A 9,042-nucleotide genomic window follows, 5' to 3' on the forward strand; every position below is an offset into this window, starting at 1 on the left:
CTGTGCTGTCAACTTTGGAAAAAGTTATCCCAGTTTACCGTGTTGAGTTGGCATTGTACAGAAATTAACAGCCATATTGGTCTAGAAACGTTAAACTTAATTTTTTTTTCCATTTGTACAGGGGTAACGCACTGTATTAAATATGTAAGGTCTTATCTACGTGGGTTTGATTACAGAAACTAATAAAGTATTCTCTAAATAACAATTCTTGTGATTCTGATCCATTCTTCACATCTGAAGCAAGCCATCGTGTGCCCAAAATAGTGATCAGAGTGCATTATGCTTCAGGAAAAGGTTTTCAGAAATTGGATTTTTACCTGGCCTGTTCAGACCAGTCGTTGCTGAGGAGGATAATTGTTCTCAGGGTGGTCAGACTGAGAACCAGACAGTCGGTCAAGGAGGAGTCTTACTAATGATCCAGAGTGTCAAATACAGAAAAGAGCTTTGCCATTCTTCTGGAGAGACACTGAAACTTTAAGAACAGACCTGAGTATTTACATTTGTGTCTTTCATATTTTTGTTAGGATAGTTTATCATTTTCTCAGTTTGTAGAGTGCTGAAAGACTACTTATCCTAAAATTCCACATTCAGTCCAGAACACGTGGCTTCCACACCAGCTGTAGCAAAACCAGTGGTTCCACGTTAATGATATGTATGCCTCCTTTATTCATGGATAGTGACTATGAAATACAGAAAGTACTTGGAAGATCCACCTAAGTTTTGTGGTGTAAGGTCTTTCTCAAAATATGCTCTAAATTAAGAACACTGGCACTAAAGTGCGGTATTTGGGGGAAGGGTGTGGCAAAGTAGGACGTACAGACTGCTGAAGAGTCACATCTCGCATACGCGCCTGACCACGTCCTTCAGTGTGCCTTTTTTTCACATCGCAGTATATGAGTTTAATCATCCTAAATTTTAGGACCCAGAAGGTAACCAGGTTTATGCTGCTCCGTTGTCTGTATTTACATGGAACACCACTAATGCCTTTCCCTAGCATCTATAATGGAAAACTGGCAGCAAAACCATATCTGATGAGAGTAAGGTATCGGTTTCTCCACCAGTTCATTGGTCACACCAATGCTACCTGGCTTCTCTGACATACAGTAAAATAACCCAAAAGATGGTGCTGTTAGTAAGTAGCAGATTTGGTCACATAACCTGAACATCCTTTGACCCTTGAGGTACTCTGGTGAGGAGGAGGAGGAGTTGTCCAGGTTTTGTCCTTAACAAACTGTGCTGTTGATAGAAGGCTGATGGGGGTGAGAAGAGGGTAAGGTTTGAGATGTGTTTAATTTTTACAATATATATCATTTTAAGAAAGCTACAACTCGGCTAGAGGCAAGATACAAAAGGTGTAACGAGACTAAAGATTTGAAACGCTGTGGTTAGACCCATGTTTGCTGGTCTTCATTCATACCCTTTGTGTAAGACAATCAGCTTTTGGAGCTCAAAGCAAAGGCTCTGTATAGTTCTGCCGAAGACAATGGCAACAGATTTCAAGCCACAGTGCTACTGATTTTCAGTGTTTCTTGGAGTGTAATGAATAGAGGTGCATTTCCGTGGCAATTTGAGCCTGGCATGTTCTTCGGATTCTGAAGTGGCCTCCATCTTGCTGGAGCTGACTAGGAAATGTACAAAGTGTGAATACGCTTAACTGTCTGACTGTAGGTAGGTATACATTTATTCCCTAATCTTTTCATGTAGTGCTGTGCCATTTCTTTGAGACGTCGGCTAGTCTTTTACATACACGCAGATCATCAGTGGTCTTCATTTTTCTTCGTAAAATGGCATCATCGATTGTAAGGCAGTCTGAATACAGAATTCCTTTGCATTTTTATATTTTCTCATGGTTTTCTAGATCTTTTCATACCAAATTGGATAGTTTTTTAGAGTGAAAAATACAGAGACCAAATAATAATCTGCCCATATGGCCATCGGTCAGTATAAGCAACTTAGTTAAAAATGGGTTAACAGAACCACTAATTTACTCTGCGTTCCTTTTCTACATTCCCTGAATGTGCAATAGGAGAAGAAAACTTAATTTGAACAACAAATGAGGTTCTGGCATAATTATATAGTGGGTCAGATAACTGAGTGGTGCAGGAAATACACTAGGTGTGATCAGAAATAACATTTCCAATTAATCATCAGAACGCTTCCCCTTGGTGGCCCTGACAGCACCCCCGGCCGCCACTCACCAAGTCTCGTACACCACCCGGCAAGCCAGACCTAGGACTCCACACCAGCTTCTCCAGGTCTGGCCCCCTGGGCTCCACAGGACCCTTCCACTCCTGCTGCGCCGAGCGCACCCGCGCACCAGCCACAGCCCCGCCTCAGATTCTTGCTCGGACCATGGCGTTCCGGGCCAAATCGGCCTCGGGGCCTACCTGCCGTCCATGCTCTCCATGGAGCAGTTCCTGGACCTCGGATTGGTGAATGCTTCTGAAAAGACTTCGTTTATGTTTCTGGCCATGAGTTGCCTATTAGATTGGCAAATATAGGGGAAGAAAGAAATCTCCTTCCAGATAACCTCAGGACACCGTCTGTTCAGTTGGTCCAGAGCTCGTATATCCAGGAGCTTCTTGGTTTCAAGGACAAAAGTGCTGAAGATGCGAAAGCTATTTATCATTTTACAAATACTGTGATTAAGATCTGAAACTGACATGACGACATTCTCATCACGGTCCCGGGTGTGATTGAACACAAGGAGCGCTTTGAGGTGGATCCCATCACCAGCCAGAAGGTTCAGTACATTTTGAGTCAGTTCTACATGAGCTGCATTTCAATTAGAACTCAGCAATTTTCCTTTATTATCTGGGAGCAGAGGAAATCCATCTCATCAAGAGCACGCTGGCAGCGTAAATCCGAACTCCACTGTAGTTGGGGTTGTTGACGATGGCTGTGAAAACGCCAGGCGTCTGTGTAACTTGTACTAACTCTCCTGAACTAGAACTAAGTGCAGAATCACCAGGACAGCAAATACAAACTGTTGTGTGCCATCAAAAATACTTCCCCTCACACTGAGTAATCATCCCGTCTCTAGCACTGCTGTTTGAACTTTTCAAGACTGCAGTGAGAGCAACTGTGGAGCACCTTGTCGACAAAGGTGTTCACCCCTACTCAAGTCCAAGTCGCCCTGGAAAATGAGAATTTGACTGTGAAGATGAGTGGCCAAGGAGGTGGTGTCCCTTTCAGGAAAATTGACTCTTCAACTATGTGTGTTCTGCTGTGCCCACCACATGTGGAGACTCCCAAGCAGTGCCCCTGCCCGGCTTTGGTTCTGGATAGTATGCACAGTACTTCCTTTCGAGGGGACCCAACGCTCTATTCCCTGGAGGGCGGGGGCACAGATGCTGCTATCTGTATTAATGCTGTGTCAACAGAATCGATGGAAGACTCCCAGTGTATAATAAAGCCGCTGGGAAGCATTATAACAACAGCCACGATGAGTATGATGGCTGGTCTGTCCCCAGCAGAGAGCTGACGGACGTGATGACGGTGACCCGCAGTGCCTGGATGCACTTGGGACACCTGGAAAGTCCAAGTGTGGTTTCACTGTGAAATTTGGAAGAGGTGTCATTCAGAACTATGTGTCTCTCTGAAAGTAAGATCTGACCGGAAAATCGTCAGCCTTGGAAACTACAGATTGAAAATGCCAGCCCAGAGGAGCCTGTCTTTGCCTTACCCATGACAGAGTAGCCAGTGAGCAAGAGAGTAGCGAGGTGCAGTCTGCCTGACGCTGGCCGTCACAAGGGTAATGACCATCAAGGCTTATTGTCGGGGAAACATGATGCTTCGTGTGTCCCCGTCATGGTTAACTCTGGGTAGAATCAATAGAAACTGAATTCTCTAAAAAAAAATACTTCTCACCTCAAACATAATTATCCCCTTGTTTTTTTCCACTTTCTGAAGCAGTTCTAGTGTCTCTGGTTGTGCCGCAGTAGCTGCCCCAATGACCTGGATCAAATCAAAACATTTCTATTTCATGGTCATTTTGATTTTGGGGATGAGCTGCCTGGATACGGTGGATGAGCATACGCCGTCCTCTTCTCCACAGCCTTCCTTTATTGGATGGCACTCAGCAGCAGCATTCGCACACCTCAGAAGGACGAGAAAGAGGACTTCTGGGAACACCCTGGGAGGTCACAAGAACGACGGAGTATGTTCAAACCAAGGTGGTACCCTTCGAGGGAGATGGATGGTAATGTGTATTTTAATACATCCTTTTGATTTTTCGGTTTTTTGAGTAGGGTCTCTGTATATAATTCAGGCTGGCTTCAAATGCTTGGTGATCCACCTGCTTCAGCCTCCCAAGTGCTGGGACTACAGGTGTGTGTCGTATTCACCATATATTATCACATCTCAGACCGTTTCTTACCACAGTCCAGTAGACAGTACTTGATACTTGGCCCCTATTTCATGGGTCATTTTGCAGTGTGAACCCTCTAAGTATGACTGCAATCCTCCCGAGGGCTCCCGCCTTGTTTCTCTGTTTTGTGTGCAGTTGGTTTGGTGGGTTTGGTTTGGTTTGGTTTGGTTTGGTTTGGTTTGCACAGTACTGGGAACTGAATTCGGGCCTTTGCCTTGAGTTACATTCCTCAGAACTCTTCCCCTGAGACAGTCTCACTATGTTGCCCAGGCTGGGCTTAAATTTTCAACCCACCTGCCTCAGCCTCCCAGAGTGCTGGGACTCCAGGTATGCATCACCATGTCGGGCCATCACTTTTAGACAAATTTGTCACTTACTGGTCTATGAGCCCAGAAAGGAGACGCTGACAGTTTTCCTCCTTTGCACTGAAAAAAGTCCCAGCGCTAGTACTTAGTGGAGAATAGAGGGAATTTCAGTAAGGGGAGGCTGTGATCCTTGGATGTCTCAGGTTCAAGAATAATATAGAGAGAAAAAGAGATGAATTCTAGGGGTAAAAACGTCCACTTTGGATTAATTTTAGGCCATCTGCATTGAACAGTATCCGAGGGCTTTGCATGGTGGATTTCAAGTTGGAAATACATGATGTTCAGCTCGATCGGTTCCATGGGGGAGCACCTTCTCACACTGAACTGTGTGAGAAAATGGAAAGTGGATTTTACCGGGGGTAAAACCACACTGCAGAAAGCTGAACAGTGACCCCACTGGGCACTGATTTGCCTTTGGATTTCTGTAACCCAGGAATATAAATGGATGTTAGAAAGTGTCCAGCTAACAAGGCTCAGTTACCAGAATTTTACCTTCAGCTTAAGGCCTCATAGGGTAAAACTGAGAATCACTAATAACAGCAGCCCAGAGCCAGAAATGCCCTGTGCTTGAACTGCTTTGCCTTGCTCCCGAAGGTACACTGAGATGCAGTCAGGAAGCACAGAGCGGCTCCTGATCACCCTCCACACGGGCGGTCACGTTCTCCACAGGAGTGTGCTGGTCCTCCTGTTTGTCCAAAGCATCTACGCAGTGCCTACCTTGGGGCAGGCATTCTCGCTAGGTCCTACATGTTTCTCAAGTAAAAACCACGATTCCACCCTACAAGGTGTGAAGGAGACAGAAGCAGGCATTGTCTAGAGGGGGAATAACATTCCCTTTTGTGGTCTTTCTTGGTAATGCGGTTGCTGAGGGGACAGAAGATGACCACTAGTCCCTGACCGCCTTGCTCAGACTGCTGAAGTTTTTTCCACTCTTTTATTTCCAAGGTTTCTAAGTTTGTGTTAGCCACAGTGCACAGGGAAAAACAGCGGGTCAGGGCTTTCATGGTGAGCTACATCTCCAGCCCGTTAGTTTTTCTTGAGACAGAGTCTCACTAAGTTGTCCAGGCTGGGCTCAAACCTGCGATCCTCCAGCCTTGGTCCCCAGAGTGCTGGGGTTGCAGGTGTGCGCCACCTCACCCAGCAATGAGTTGTGGCCCAAGAGCAGGCCACACCTCTTCTGCAGTGTTTCCCATGGAACCTTCTGCAGTGTTTCCCATGGAACGAATGCAGTAGTTGCGGAACACATGGAGACATCACCACTATTTGTAGTTGAGGAATGCCACACTGTCTTTCATCCGTGTGGAGAGAAGGCCCAAGAGCTATCAGGGATGTGCAGGTGTTAGGAGGACAAGGGGACAAGGTGGAGCTCAATCTGGGCAGATGCCAGCACTTTAGAATGGGAAGAAGTTTAGAAACAAAGATGTAGCCAGGCATGGTGGCGCACACCTGTAATCCCAGCACTTGGGAGGCTGAGGCAGGAGGATTGTAGTGAGTTTGAAGCCAGCCTGGGCTACAGCGTGAGTTCAAGTTCAGCCTGAACTACATGGTAAGATCCTATCTATCTCCAAAAAACCAAACAAAAAACAGAAGAACAACAAAACCAAAGATGTGTTCATGTACCAGCTACTCACAAGGATCATTATGTACTACAAATGTGTACTAATAAAAAACAGAACAGGAAAAGATGCGTGGTCTTTAACTTTTTTTTTTTTTCGGAGAACCACTCCGCTAAACTTCTTTCTAAGCGGGCCTCTCCTTGCATGTAAAGTTCATGTTTGGGTGCCAGGATTCAGGAACATGTCTTAAATATGTCCCAGTCTAAAAGATGGGAGGATAGGAAGTAGTGGCTTTTCCTGGATCGTACTGTGAATCACTTGATAGGGAGCTGAACCACAGCAAACTCCCAAGGGTTTGTATCTACAGCTATGACTTTGTTCTCCAGAGCTTTTGCACTAAACTAGCACCAAACACACAAAATCAGACTAATTTTTTTGCACAGTTCTGGGAATTGAACCCGGGGCTTTGACATTCTATAAAACTGTTTTACCACTGACTTACCTTCCCAGCCCCCAGAACAGGCCATTTAAAAGAAAATCAGTATGGTTGTTGCATCCTGTCTGAAGGTTTCATATAGTACTTGCTTCTGCCACACTCGAGCACAGTGCAAAAATTTGTCTGTGCTTTGAAAACCCTTCACGCAATCTCAGACTTTGGGAACCACGGCTACAAGAAACCCATGGGAATGCCGTGCTGCTGAAGCCTGTAACTCACTTGAGGTAACTGCCGGGTTCCCCAGAGAAGATCAGCGCTGCCACGCCCTGATCTGTGAGGAGGGAAGAAACAGCGCTCCTGTCTCCACAGCATGGAGAACTGGGTGTGGGATGATCAGGGTCAGAGTCATGACAGTCTAGGAGGGAGAATACATCCAGCTACATAGTCTCGTACGCATTTACAGCCATTCCTGGGGTAAATGCACAGAAGCATGCATTTAAAGGTGTAAAAGGAGGGGAGACAATTAAGGATTTTTGCAGATATTTTCTCAGTCCTCATAACCACTCTAGGAGAAAGATTATATTACTCCTCTTTTATAGATAAGAAAATCAAGGCTTCTAGAGATTAAATTACCTTGCCCAACTTCACTCGGCTCACACGTGGGAGCTGCACAATCAACTCCTTCGATTTCAAAAAGGAAGCACCTGCCATCTCAGCAGAGCGCTGGAAATTACCAGCAAGGGGCAGGCTGGGTGGTGACGACGGCTCTTGGAGGGATGTTCATGAATTCACTGATTAAAATGCAGTCAACAGATGCACATCACGATGTCATGTGTACCAGCACCTAAGCTAGAGTAGTCCTGTTGTCCAAGTGACAAAAAGCACCTCCGCTTGCTCTGCAGAGACCATCTGTGGAGATTTCCGAGGCCACATCAGCAGAGGTAATTAGTGTCAGCTGCTACCTCTTCAGGGCACAAAACCATCCCAATAATTCAAGTTCCGGGGGGAGACTGACTTCAGGAGGGTAACAGAATAAGAGAGGACATTGTTATTGGTCGTTCTGGTGGCTGTCTCCTCCTCGGGGGGTGCAGTAGCTCGGGCATGGGAGCAGAGTGCAGTTCTTAGCCAAGCCATGCGCTGAGGTGGGGAAGCGGTTAAACGCAAAGTTTAGCAGGACTGAAAGGTAAGTCCACTTACGAATGAACCTTTCCAGCCTGAAGCGCAGCCAGCTGAGCTCAAGCCATTGCAGTTTGTGCTCCAACAATGACAAAGTCATTGTGTGCGTGTGGCCCAGGGTATAGGAAAGGAGTCTTGTACCCCCCTGGGGCAGACTTCAGAGTTCCTTGGCTCTGTGGCAGGGAAAAGACAGGCTTTGAAGCCTGAGAGACCCAGGTTCAAATGTGAGCTCTGTGCCTCTTGGAAAAATCACCTCATTTCTTGCTGCTCATTTTCCCCATTTACACAGTGGGGAGAGTCGTACAAGTAGAGTTTCTGTCATTACCGAACAATGGAAAAAGGACGTCCCGGGGTGCCCAGTGCGAAGCAGGTAGCCGCCATTATTTCTGTCAAGCCACAGGGTCTACGCCGTATCTGGCTAAGTACCGTGGCTCCCAGCCCCAGCTTTGCCTGTGTTCCTTCCCTTCCTTTCGAAGGTAAGGGCTCTGGAAAGAAGCTCTGCCAAAGAGCCTGGTGAGGACCGGGCTCCCTTGGAATGGTGTCGTTATGCGGGGAGCTGCAGGGACAGGACCTGCTGTGCAGCCGAGAGAGTCAGCTCACCTCTCCGGGCCTCCTTTCCGTAGCCCTTGCCTGGGAATAATGACAGCTGTGCCCAATACCCTGGGTGCGTGATTGGAGTAATCATGGCTGCTCTTACCTAAATGGCCAGCAAGACCCATGCTATTTCCCCATCCACTCCCATAGCAGGTATTTGAGGAAATACCTCTACCATGGGGCCAGGGCGGGATGTGGGGAAGACCCACCAGGAACATGGCAGGGAAAGCCCTCTGCTGGACTATTTCCCAGACACCTGAAGCCACTGGTCACCTGAAGCCTGTTTCTGGAGCTTGTGTTTCAGCTTCCCAGGTGCACGGCATTGAGATTCCTTCAGCCTCTGGGTGCGGGCCATGGCGCAGAAGAGCCGTGAGAACACCATTAACCTCCCCTACCAAGACCTGGCTTCTGAGGTGACCAGGCGCAGGGTTGCCATGGCCACCAGGTACTCAAAGTCTCTCCTCAGGCTTCTGGAAGGGTGTGGTGCATGGGGAGGTGTTGGGATGAGGAATAATGGCTGAGCCCCACCAAGGGGCTCCCCAAACT

At 47.0% G+C, this 9,042-nt stretch overlaps 1 protein-coding gene and 1 pseudogene across 2 annotated transcripts in view; both read left to right on the plus strand.

The window, feature by feature from the left end:
* The window catches only part of Prrc2c (proline-rich coiled-coil 2C), a gene marked incomplete in the record, with an annotated part of 78,195 nt that extends 77,990 nt beyond the window's left edge, over nt 1-205 (plus strand). For both annotated transcript variants that reach the window (XM_005374839.2, XM_013520642.1), the window contains 1 exon segment: nt 1-205.
* A 1,722-nt stretch (nt 206-1,927) lies between these two features.
* Nucleotides 1,928-3,561, plus strand: LOC102020202 (annotated as a pseudogene).
* Nucleotides 3,562-9,042: the final 5,481 nt, after the last annotated feature.

The sequence above is a fragment of the Chinchilla lanigera genome, unplaced genomic scaffold, assembly GCF_000276665.1.
Source record: "Chinchilla lanigera isolate Chin_1 unplaced genomic scaffold, ChiLan1.0 scaffold00005, whole genome shotgun sequence".
NCBI classification, from domain to species: Eukaryota; Metazoa; Chordata; class Mammalia; order Rodentia; family Chinchillidae; genus Chinchilla; species Chinchilla lanigera.